The sequence below is a fragment of the Physcomitrium patens genome, chromosome 22 (genome assembly GCF_059467195.1).
Source record: "Physcomitrium patens ecotype Gransden chromosome 22, ASM5946719v1, whole genome shotgun sequence".
NCBI classification, from domain to species: Eukaryota; Viridiplantae; Streptophyta; class Bryopsida; order Funariales; family Funariaceae; genus Physcomitrium; species Physcomitrium patens.
The window spans coordinates 9,928,749-9,943,026 of record NC_143431.1 but is presented as its reverse complement, the minus strand read 5'-3'; positions in this window follow the sequence as shown (position 1 = coordinate 9,943,026).

Sequence of the window (14,278 nt, the reverse complement as noted above, 5' to 3'; positions counted from 1 at the left end):
TGAATAAATTCTGTTTTCTTTATTAAAAATATATTATATCTTTAAATAAATTATTCATCTAAAAAATAAGTTAATGCTCCTAAATCTAGAAATGTAAAGATATTTTGATGTTTAGGTCCTAAACCAACATCAATTGTAAAACAAAGAGAAGGTTTTGAGGAGAAAATAAGATATTCATTAGGTATTATATAAGATTCTAACTGTACAATCCCTATTATAAATGAACGAATTTTTTTTGTAACATACTATCTTCTTTGATAATTATACTTCTCATTCTATAATTGCATTGTTTTTTGAGACAATGTCAAGTAATGTGCTTTGATTCTCCATAATATAAATACAATTCTTCTTGGTGACAACTAGTCTTTTCCTACTCAATAAGAGATTTGAAACATACCACATCAATTTGCATATCCTCTACTGTCAAAGATATATGTTGAAAATTCATTAGTGTTTCTATTGATTAAAATAATATTGAGGCCTACTTAAGAATTTTTAGACAAAAATTGAAAAAATTAATTGTCACACTTTACAACAAAATCAATTCTTTGATTCAATGTTTGAAGATTAGATAAACTAAGTATTAATTTCTTAACCTCATATTGTAATCCATAAAAAATTGACTAATGAATGCAGCATCATCTCACTTGATATTAATAACAAATTGTCAAAATTAAAAAGCATATAATATTATAAAATTATTTTCTTGTCATAAAATATAGATTTTGTTTGTTGTAATACAAACCACACTATTTTTTCCATATATAGATCAAAATTCCACCAAAAAAACTTTTAAATTATCTAATATTATATCATATTATTTAAAAAAAGATAAAAAATTATTATAACATAGAATTGATGTTAGGATAGAAAGAATTTGTCTTAAAAAAGCGTTAAGCTTTTGGTTGTTATTAATTGCTCAATTAAGTCATAAAATAAAAAAGCACCAAGTTTGTATATAAATTTTTTCCTATAAGAGCATTTACATCAATACATAAGCCCTAAATATGAAAGATCACAAAAAATGTAATAAAAATATTATAAAACCTTATATTTTTTTAAGGTGAATTTTTTCTAAACTTCAATAGCTCATATCTAACAATTGAACTATCTAAAAAATCAAAACTTTACATGAAGTATTCATGTACTTTCAACAACTACTATAATAAATTTGAACCTTAAATTTATTACAAATCTTGAGATATTGCCAAAATCCTAATAGTAGCTTCAAACCCTTGCTTATATACATCTATATGAAATATTCTTTTTATCTTATAAACTAAATACCTAAATACCATAAAATTTTGATATATAGCTTTTTAACCTAATAATCTACACTTTTAAAAAATTTGAACCAAAAATTCATCCAAAAACTTAAGATATGGTTCCAACCATTACTATCAATAAAACAACTTACTTACTATCTTTGAATTATATGTATTGTCTTCAATGTTGTATAATTTCTTCATACAAATTTCAAATATAATTTTTTTTTTAAAATATTGATCTTAAAATCATCCATATAGTTGCATCTTTTGATTTCTAAAAAATTCCTTGTATCCTCAAAAGAGCAACAATATATCTTAAAAAGACAAGTTAATTTCAAATGGCTATAACTTTATTATAATAATTCCAAATCTTTTAAAATTTGTACATAAATTATAGTCCAAATCCTAAACTTTATAATTCTTACTTTTGATTCTCAAATTATCATTTTGAAGTTACAAAAATCCTTGTTATGGTCGTAAATTGCTTGGTATATGCTTATTAAGCATGGCCTTTGATCAATAGGAATGAAGATCTTCACCTTTTGCCTTCATTCATTCATACCTTGCTTTCATCCTTCTAAATAAGTTTTATAATGGTTTGAATCTTCATCTTTGAATCTCAATCTTCTCTTTAAATTTTATACTAAATATTTAAATTGTATATAATTTAAAAACTATAATTAATATAGGTAAATTTTAAAATAAATTTTCTTACATAAACTCTCTTTAAATTAATCTACTAACCATTCTACATCAACATTTATAGATATATTATATATTTTAGTTAATTTTTATATATTATAAATAATTATAATACGACACCAAAAAGTAGTATTCTAATAAATTTGACTTGTGATCTTAGACCTAGATAGCTTTAGAATTGAAGTTCAATTGATAATTATACTTGATTGATGAATCCTTAAAACTTTGATCTTGTACCATCAAACTTCTCAAGTATGACAATTCTTGATTTTCTAGCACTTGAATGGTACTCCACTATAGAAGAAGAGACATGATTTGGTACTGATGTTGAAGCAACTCCAATCATCTCTATATCTCTACTTTCTATTATTTTTGTTCCTCTTTGTAATAAATTGATTTGATGTATTTTAAGTATTAATTTCTTTAATTATTCTTACATTTAAATCATTGAATTTTTTTATTTTTATAAGCTCTATAATAATAACATTTAAAGGAAAAAAAATATCTAATAATGTTCAAGACAAGTAAAAGAAAGAATTTGAAAAAAAAATACTAAAAAAAATATCAGCTTAGAAGAGGATAATTTGTAACTTCTAATACACCTATGTCTTATCAAGAGAAAGGAATAATTTACTCTTAATTAAAAAAAGATAAAGCTTTAATATTATAAGTATACTTAAATCAATTTGTTAAAGATAAGAACTAGATGAAAGCAAATAAACAAGTGAGATTTTCTTAAAGAAGTATGACAAAATATAAATAAAGAAATATATATATATATATATATATATATATATATATATATAAAAAAAGTTGGAATGGCTATTACCATAAGAGAAGAAGATTATAGACTGTTAAAACTAGAGTAGAAGCAAAAAAAACATTGATTAGAATAAACAAGGCTTTAATCTTATTTTTATATATACTATCTATTTAAGAGCTATATGGCAATGTTCTATAAGACCTCCAAAACATGTTGACTTTGCATAACATATATCTTAATTTTTAAGGCAAGTTTTCTATATGGATGCCACATAGTTAGTTTGTTCCTCAAGCTACTAGTACATGTGGCATGTAATTAATTTGTTGATAAAGTTTCTAACCTATCAATTAATTAAAAAATCATGTAAAATCAAACTAACATCTATGAAGCTTTTAAAAAGCTTTTCTAAAAGGTATCATGAAATTAACCTATTTCTACATATTCATATTATCTAAGTAATAATAATAATAAATATATGTCTGTGATATTATTTTAACTTGCAAATTAAGTCTTTATCAAGGACAAAAACTCGATGAAAAAGTAATTCAGATAAGTGAGCCTTCACTCAAAGAAAGGTAACAAAATATAAATAAACAAGTATGTATATTGAAAAAGAAACTAGAATTGCTATTGCCAAAAGACAAGAAAACTAGAAACCCTTGAAACTAGACTGGAAGCAAGAAAGGAGTTGACAAGAGTGAAGAAGGCTTCACTCTTGTTTCTATATATACTATCTAACTAGGGGCTACGTAGTGACATTCTATAGGACCTCCAATATGTGTTGACTTAGTAGGAGACATGCCTTGACTTATAAGGCAAGTTTTTCTATGTGTGGGCCACATAGTTAGTTTGGTCTTCAAGCTAACAACATGTGTGGTACATGGCCAACTTGTTGACCATGTTTCTAATCCAAAAAGTCAATTAAAGATACCAATAAAGTCAAAGCAGTATCTATGAAGCTTCTAAGAAGCTTCTATATTAAATACTATAGAATTAATTTACTTTTATCTATTTTTATTTACTTCTACCTATTTATATATGTAATTATTGGCTTACATGAGTATGTTCGTGACATTACCCCCCCTTCTAGGGACGAGTTCCATGAGGAGTGGTCATCATATGTTGATGAAATCTATGATGCGATGATTTGTATTTGCCACATACTCTGATCTTTGTTCTCTTCGAAGATGATTGATGGGGCCTCTCAACCATCGATAGTGTCCCATACCATGGTGGGAAGACCACCTAGTTATTTGATCATTGTTGAGGCCTTCATAACTTCCTTTGAATAGAACATTTAGAATACCATCAGGAATTATTTCTACTTCTAGTAAAATCACCAAACATCGAGAGTCCCTTCCCAAGTCGTAATACCAAATGTGTTGTATCTCGCCATTTATTCGAAGAAGAACATGTCATTCTTGAAGATCTTCATCTCGATTACGTCATCTTGAAGTTTGTGACAATCATAATATCTTGTCCAATAAGTCAGCAAATAGAGGCTCTTGAGTCGAATCCACTGGTTATTGGTTCTCCATCTCTTGAACGTCACAAGTACAAAGAAGCTACAAACAAGGATTGAAAGTAAAATGTTATCTTGCCTAGATGTTGTTTTTTTTATAAAGAAAGTTTTCATCTTAATTTTGAAGGATTTTGTCGATGAAAAGCCTCGACCACCTTTGCTGCATTTGCAAGATTCTTTACTGGCTCCCATGTACGTTCACTAATATCATATCTGCGCCAATGGATAAGATATTCTAATTTATTTTGGCGTCGAATTGAATCTAAGACTTCTTCTACTTCAAACTCTTCATTATTGTTCATTTCTATAGGAAGAGGTGGAGCTTATCATCTTCTTGGTATGTCCACTATCTTGTATGGTTCAAGAAAAGACACATAGAATATTGGATGGATTTTCATGAACTTTGGTAGATGTAAACGATATGTAATTGAATTGATTTGTGCAGAAATAGAAAATGGTCCAAGCCTTCGATAGTCCAACTTATCATAAGAACAAGTGGTCTTGATATTGTGATAAAGTAGCCATACCTTATCACCTAAGTAGAATGATGGTTAATCCTTTCGATAGACATCCGCATTGATCTTTTCTTGTTCTTGAGCTTATTTTAATTATGCCTTCAACGTTGCATCTAGCTTTGACAAATGAATCACCAAATCTTTCGTAGTTGGATTATCAACTTTTGAAAAGTCAAAAGTATCAAGTCATGGATGATAACCATAATTAGCAAAGAAAGGTGTTTTTTTTGTAGAAGAATGTACTGTGTTATTGTAAGCAAACTCTACTAATGGCAAAAGAGTTGTACTATCATCTTGTTGGTAGTTAATGGTACATCTTAAATATTATTTCAAAACTTGATTAATACGCTCCATTTGTCCATCAATTTGAAGATGGAATGCTAAAGATAGTTTTATATCGACTTTTAGAATCTTGAAAAGAGTTCGCCAAAACCTTGATATAAATTGAGTTCTCCTATCTAATATAATATCCTTCGATAATCCATGATAGCGATAGATATTGTCAAAAAAGAGCTTAGCTGTTTTTTCACTTGTGATAGATTTTGTACATGGTAAATGTGCCAACTTGATAAAATAATCTACTATCATGAATATAGAGTCATAAGAACTTGAGATTGGAAGATCCGTAAAGAAATCCATAGAAATAGAAGTCCATGGTTGTTTTGGAATGGATAATGGCTGAGGAAGTCCAAAAGGTCGATGACGAGGAGTTTTTGATCTTGAACAAACATCACATGATTGTACAAAAACTTTGATTGCCTTCCACATTTGAGGCCACCAAAAAACCCTAGATATCAACTCCAAAGTCTTATTGTATCCAAAATGTCTTGCTATTGAGAAGTCATGACAAGCTTGAAGAACATGTAAACGTGCTTCTCCTTCTGGAACATATAGGCATCCTTCGAAATAGAGTAGATTGTTCTTGAACTCGAATTTAGAGGGATCATGAGATTTAGAAGAATTATTCTTGATATCATGATCAAGAAGATCTGAAGACATACTTAACTAGACTTGCTTAAGAAAAGTTAAATCAATAGTCAATGTTGATTTTATTGCTCGAAGATGAAATTGCTTCGACTTCAAGAGAACCATTCTTTGTTGCTCAAAAGCTGCATCTTCTTCTTTTGGTGCAAGATAAGAACATCTAAACAAGGCATTGGACAAACCTTGTTATTTTCCTAGCTGATAAGTGATGATGAATTCGAATCTTGATAAAGACATATTCCAACAAGCTTGACGACAATTTAATATGCATGTTGACATGAAATACTCAAGGTTCTTGTGATTTGTATACATGGTGTCGTGTTGTAACACGAGTATACCGTGAAAATATAAAGAAATGGGACTTTTATTAATATTCAGTTACCTCGAATATTGGGAGCAGCGACCAATTCCAGTGCAAATACTGAGAGGCCAGGTTCAGTCACCCGTTACAGTCAGCCGGGGCATACTGAAATGCTCCATTCGATTCCAATAACGAGAGTGAGCAGGAAGGGAAAGGACCAATTCAAAGACGGGTGAGCCTGGTTCAAAGAACCAATTGGATCCAATTTCAAGACATCCAATCCAGGTCATATTACGGGCCTCTTACCCAATATGAGACCTGACTTGGTCGGGCAACCCAATGCGGACTAATTACGGGAACATCCAAGTCTTACTACGGGCCTTTTAGCCAATATGAGACCTGAATTGGTCGGGCGACTCAATGTGGTCCCGATTACGGGGGTTTCGATTCCGTTTTAGGCTGTTCCATCCTTTGTGCCGTTTCGGAACGTCCTTTTGATAAAAAGTTCTCTTAAAGGTAAAAATGGAGAAAAAAGCTCTGACGGCGGGAGCCAATTTTGGATCCAAGACGGAAGATTGAAGAAATTCAGAGACTAGGGTTTAGAAGAGGGGAGAATTAGGGTTAAAGGGGAGGATAGGTTAAGAAATGAAGGAGGGAGAATGAGGTTTTGAGGGGGGAGACAAGTTTTTTAAGAAGGATCGGAGAGCTAGCTTCATGCTTCAGGAGGGAAAAAAAGACAGAGAATTGGGTTTTTTTTCTTCATAGGGTTTTGGGAAGACTGAGGCAATCGTTGCTAAAGTCAATGTTGTAATGGTGAATCGAGATTTTTAATGAAGTAGGTGTGATTACTCTTGATTGTTTTGTGAAATCGAATTACATCTGTGATGAAGAATTAAAAGGGTGTCTACAGGATTGAATATGCAGAGTGAATGAAATTTATTGGGTTAATCTAACAAGACAGTCACTTGATACAAGATTTTGAGTATAAAGCGGTATCGAAGATTAGCAGTTTGGGTTGTTCGGGGTTCTCTGTAACGTCTAGAGACCTACCGGCTGGGACAAAAAGGACTTCGGCGAGCAGTCGAAGGACATCCGTATAGATTTACGGTGTATTCTTGCAGTCGTTTATATTCCAACAGTCAAAAACTGATAGACTGCTTGAATATTGGCGAATCTCTATACTACCTTCTATAGTCAGACGCCCGGCACGTTCTCGAGTAGGAAAGCACGTAATACGACAACGGTGATTGGACTGGAAGCGCCTTCTAGATAATGACGCCATTCTTGAAAAGAATCCACAATTGTAAGAAGTTCTTTGTCATGGATCTCATAATTGATTTCTGCTGTTGAGAATTTTCTTGAATGAAAGGCTAGTAGATGAAGTTTGTCATCTGTTCCCATTTGTGACAAAACCACACCCAGAGCAAAGTCTAATGCATCTATTTCCATAAAAAATGCTTTGGAAAAATCAACACGATACAAGATTGGTGTAGAAACAAATGCTGTCATCAAAGATTCAAAAGTAACTTCTGCTTCTTGATTCCATTGGAGTTTGTCTTTACAAGTCAAATGTGTAACTGGAGCTACAACTCGAGAGAAGTCTTTGATGAAGATTCAATAGTAGTTGGCAAATCCCAAAAAACATTGGACATCTCTTACCGATTTGGTGATCTTCTAATCTATAATAGTTTGAACTTTCTTAGGATCCATCATAAGTCCATCATTTGAAATGATGTAACCTAAGAAATTGACTTGAGTAGTGTCGAATACATACTTTTATATCTTGCATCTCTTAATTTTTGTAACACATGACGAATAGGAAGTTCATGTTCTTCTAGATTCTTAAAATAGATCAAGATGTTGTCTAGATAACAGACCACAAAATTATCCAAAAACTTTCAAAAAACATCATTCATTAAATATTGAAAAGTTGCTGGTGCATTTGTAAGTCCAAAAGGCATGACGTTGTATTCAAAATGTCCATATCTAGTTCGAAACATAGTCTTCTATTCATCTCCTTCTTTGATGAGTACTAGATTGTATGCTCCCCGGAGATCTATTTTTGTATAAATCTTAGCTTGATTCAACTAATCAAGAAGTCTAGATATTAAAGGTAGTGGATACCTATTCTTGATGATAATCTTGTTGAGTCCTCGATAATCAACACACATCCGCAATGATCCATCTTTTTTCTTCACAAATAGAATTGGAGCTCCTGCCGGAGATTTAGAATGGCATATGAAATTCTTGACTAGATTTTCTTCAATATACTCCTTGAGTTTAGTCAACTCATTTTGTGATAAACTGTAGATTGGTCTGAATGGTGATTGTGCTTTTTCTTGAAGGTCAATTGAGCAATCATAGGGACGATGTTTCAAGAGTGTATCCGCATTTTATTTTTCAAATACATCTTAAAATTCTTGATATTGGCTTGGAATGCCATATGAAGACTTTGCACAGTTAGAAACGGGTGTGGCATAAATAATATATGGCGATTCTTTTATAGCAACATGCAAGAAAGCTTTTGCACCTATAAACACAGATTTAATTGAATTGAACTTGTGACTCTCTACTTGATTAACTATACTATTAGTTATACTTTTAGAGAAAGTAAGAGTTTGAGAAATCCAATCTATTTGAGGGTTGTATTTTTCTAACCACGATAAATCTAAAATTACTAGATTACAGGGAGATCTAATGATATTAAATACTACAAAGCTATTATGACCATTGATTGTTACTTTTGTAGAAAGAGTTTTGTGAGTAATATCTCCAGAAGACAATGGACGACCATCTATGACTTCTACATGAACAGGTTTAGTTTTCTTTACTAAAAATATGCTATGTCTTTGAATAAATTCTTCATCTAAAAAATACGCTGAGGCTCTTGAATCTAATAAGGCAGAGGCTTTGTAATATTTAGGTCCTAAAATAACATTTAATGTAAAACAAGGAGAGGGCTCTGATGAGAGAATAGGACCTTTACTAGATGTTGTACAAGGTTCCAACCACACGGTTCCTATTGTAGCTGGACAAACTCGTTTTCTGACATATTATCTTCTTTCACAGCCATACTCCTCATTTTGTGGTTGCGTCACTTCTTTGAACAATATTGAGCAGTGTATTTTGGTTCTCCACAATATAAACATAATCCTTCTTGACGACGACGAGTCTTTTCTTGCTCAATAAGAGGTTTGAAACATACTGCATCAATTTGCATATCCTCTACTTTCGAATGTATGTATTGAAGAGGTGTTGGTGTTGCCATTGAATTATAGTAACGTTGAGGCCCACTTGTGTGGTTCTCAGATCGGAATTCAAAAAGGCAATTGTTGCACTTCACAACAAAATCAATTACTTGACTCAATGTTTGAAGATCAGGTAAGTTGAGCATTAATTTTTTTACCTCATATTGTAATCCGTAGAAAAATTGGCTAATAAGTGCAGTATCATCCCACTTGATATCAGTTGCAAGTTGTCAAAATTGTGAAGCATACAACGTTACTGATCTATTACCTTATTGTAAAATACGGATCTTATTGGTTGCAACATGAATTACATCATGTTCTCTATATATGGATCAAAATTCCATCAGAAAAGTCTCTAAATTATCCAATATTGGATCTCGTCATTTAAGAAAAGATAAAAACCACGATAGTGCTGAACCTAAAAGAAGCGTACCAATGAATCTAACTTGCGATCTTAGAGTTGGATAGCTTTGGAGTTGAAATTCAATCACAAGTTACACTTGATTGATAAATCCTCGAAACTTTGATCTGGTGCCATCAAACTTCTCAGGTAGGGCAATTCTTGGTTCTCTAACACTGGAAGGGCGTTCTACTATAGGAAAAAAGGCATAATTTGGTGCAAATGTTGAAGCAGCTCCAACCATTTCTATATCTTTACTTCCTACTAATCTTGTTGCTCCTTGTGGTGGTAAATTGAGTTGATACATTGCAAGCATTAACTCCCTCAATTGCTATTACATTTGTACTATTGCACTCTTCATTTCAGTTAGTTTTGCCATGATAATACTTAGAAAAAAGAAGATGTCTAATATCACTCAAGACAAATAGAAGAGAGGACTTGAGAACAAAAAAAAATACTAAGGACAATATCAGTTTAGAAGAGAGTAATTTGTATCTTCTAATATGCTTATATCTTATCAAGAAAAAGGGATAATCCATTCTTAGTCAAGATTAGAAAAAACTTTGATATTGTAAGTGTACTCTTATCAATCTTTTAAGGATAAGAACTCGATGAAAAAGCAATTCAGACAAGTAAGCCTTCACTGAAAGAAAAGTAATAAAATATAAATAAATAAGTATGTATATTGAAAAAGAAACTGGAATGTCTATTGCCAAAAGACAAGAAAACTAGAGACCCTTGAAACTAGACTGGAAGCAAGAAAGGAGTTGACAAGAGTGAAGAAGGCTTCACTCTTGTCTCTATATATACTATCTAACTAGGGGCTATGTGGTGACATTCTATAGGACCTCCAATATGTGTTGACTTTTTAGGACACATGCCTTGACTTACAAGGCATGTTTTTCTACATGTGGGCCACATAGTTAGCTTGGTCTTCAAGCTAACAACATGTGTGATACATGGCCAACTTGTTGACTACGTTTCTAATCCAAAAAATCAATTAAAGACACCAATAAAGTCAAAGTAGCATCTATAAAGCTTCTAGGAAGCTTCTATATTAAATACTATAGAATTAACTTACTTTTATGTACTTTTACTTACTTCTAGCTATTTATATATGTAATTATTGGCTTATATGAATACGTCCATGGCAATCTTTTATGTTTGCCATATTTTTAGCTTATTTTAAAAGCTACCAATATGTGTGGTATGTAGTTGATTTGTTAAGCAAGTTTCTAACCTATCAATTAACTACAAATACATGCAAAGTCAAAATTGCATCTATCAAGTTTTTAAGAAGCTTTTCTAAAAGACAGTATAAAATTAATCTATTTTTATTTACTTCTATCTTATCATATAGATAATTATTGGAATAAATATATATATATATATATATATATATATATATCCATGATATTATCTTTCTATCTAAATACAAATTTCACAAAGAATGATCATCATCTTCTATAGAATTTTTTTTTTTTTTTTTAGATGGATGTCATCAATAAAAAACCTCAATTCTCTTTGTTGCATTTGCAAGTTTTTTGCTAGCTTCCATATGTATTTACTAATATCATATCCACACTAGTAAATAAGATATTTCAATCTATTTTGGTATCGCCTTGAATCTAAAACTTCTTCTATCTCAACCTCTTGATTATTATCTATTTTTATAAGAGTAGGTAGCATTTGTCTTCTTCTCGAGATGTTCACTATCTTATATGGCCTAAAAAGAGATACATAAAATACAAGATAGATCTTCATACACTCCAATAGAAATAATTAATAAGCAACAAGATTGACTTATTTATGAATAGAAAGAGGTTCAAGCCTACAATAATTAAACTTATCACAAAGATGAATAGTTATAATATTGTAATAAAGAAACTACACCTTATCACCCACATTAAATTGTAGTTGTTTTTTATAATAGGCATCCACATTGATTTTTTGTTGTTCTTGAGCTTCTTTTAATTGCGCCTTCATTTTTATATGTAGCTCTAATAAATAACTTGTTAAATCTTTTATTACAACTTTTAAAAAATTAAAAATATTAAGTTATAGATGATAATCATAATTAATAAAAAAAAGAAAAGGAATTTTTTGAGTAGAAGAATGCATCAAATTATTACATGAAAATTTTGTCAATGATAAAAAAAAGTTGTTCAATCAATTTGATGATAGTTAAAGATATACTTCAAATATTACTCCAAAATTTGATGCACTCATTATATTTGACTATCAATTTGAGGATAAAAATTTAAAGAGAGCCTTACATCCATCTTTAAAATCTTGAAAAGGATTCTCCAAAGTTTGGATATAAATTGAGTCTCTCTAATCGATATATCTTTTGACAATCTGTAATAGTGGTAGATGTTATATAAAAAATAAAAAACATAGCCATTTCTTCACTTGTGATAGATTTTATACATAGAACAACATATGCCATCTTAGTAAAATGATCTATTATCACGAATATAGAATTATACAAATCTAAGACTATAAGATTTGTAATAAAATCCATAGAAATAATAATAATCAAAAAAAAAAACCATGGTTGTTTCAAAATTGATAATAGCTGAAGACATTTGTAAGATCGATGATAAGGATTTTTTTATTTTATTTTGAATAAATATCACATGATTATACAAAGTCTTTAACTACCATCCTCATTTAATTCTACAAAAAATCTCTTCATATCAGCTCTAAAGTCTTATTGTATCAAAAATATTTAGTTAGTAGAAAGTCATGATATGCTTCAAGAACATGTAATTGTACTTTGTCTTTTGGAATGTATAATTATTCTTCAAAATAGAGTAAATTATTTTTGATCTCAAACTTGAAAGTATCATAAAATTTAGAAGATTTATTTTTGATATCATGAATAAAAAGATTAGAGGATATATTCAATTGAACTTATTTGAGAATGATTGAATCAATAGTCCATGTTGATTTTATTATTCAAAGGTGAAAATACTTTAGTTTCAAAAAAATTATTTTTTATTACTCAAAAGATGTATCTTCTTCTTTTGATATAAGATATAAATGTCAAACAAAACCTTGTTGTTTTTTGGATCAATAAGTGATTTTGAAATCAAATCTCAATAATGACATGCCTAAATGGATTTGGCAACAATTCAAAATATATGTTGACATGAAGTACTTGAGGTTCTTGTGATTTGTATATATAGTGATTAGACTAGAGATGCCTTCTATATAATCACTCTATTCTTAAAATGAATCTATGATTGTAAAAAATTCTTTGTTATAGATTTCATAGTTAATCTCAATTATTAAAAATGCATTAGAATGAAAAGTTATTAGATGGAACTTATCATCTACTTCCATTTTTGAAAAAGCAACATCTATAGCAAAGTTTGATACATTTTATTTTATAAAAAATATCTTAAAAAGATTGATATAATACAAAATTAGTCCAAAAAATAAATAATATTATCAAGGCTTCAAAAGATACTTTAGTTTCTTTTCTCCACTCAAGATTTTTTTTATATGTCAAATGTGTAAGATGAACTCCAATTTGAAAAAAAAAAAAAAAAAAAAAAAAAAAAAAAAAAAAAAAAAAAAAAAAAATCTTAATAAAATTCTTGTAATAATTGACAAACCTCAAAAAACATTATACAACTTTGATTGTTTTTGAGATCTTTCAATCCATGATAGTTTGGATCTTCTTTGGATCCATCATTAATACTTCATTAGAAATGATGTACCTTAAGAAGTCAACTTAAGTAGTGTGGAATATATACTTTTCTATCTTAGTATATAATCTTGCATCTCTATATTTTTGTAACACATAACAAACATAAAGTTTATATCTTTTTGAGTTCTTAGAGTAGATTAGAATATTTTTTAAATAATAGATAAAAAAATCATTAATAAAACTTATGAAAACATCATTAATAAAATGTTGAAAAGTAGTTGGTGCATTTGTGAATTCAAAAGATATGACATTATATTTGAAATATCTATATTAAATTTAAAAAGTAATCTTTTACTCATCTCTTTTTTTGAAGTAGATCAAGTTGAATGCTTTCTATAGATCTATTTTTGTATAGACCTTTATTTCATTGACTTAGTCAAGAAGTTCTAAAATCAAAGTAAGATCTATTTTTTTTCCACAAATAAGATTGAAGCTTTTGTTAGAGATTTTGAATGGCATACAAAGTTTTTAGCCAAGTTCACGTTAATATACTCTCTTAAAGTAGCCAATTCATTTTGCAATAAGTTTTAGATTTGTCCAAATGGTGGTTGAATTCTTTCTTGCAAATCAATTGAATAATCATAAAATCAATATTTTTAAAGAGTATATGTATTTTTTTTAAAATATCTTAGAAATCTTAATACATGCTAAGAATATCACTTGACATCTTTCCACTATAAAAAATGAGCATGGCATATATAGCAAAAGATGTCATTTTTTTTTACATGCATGAAAGCTCTTGCACCTACTAATAAAGATTAGGATGTGTTAGACTCATATATTTCTACTTGAGTAACAGAAATTTGGATCAAACTACCAAAAAAATTAAGATTACAAGAAATCTAATCTATTTGAAG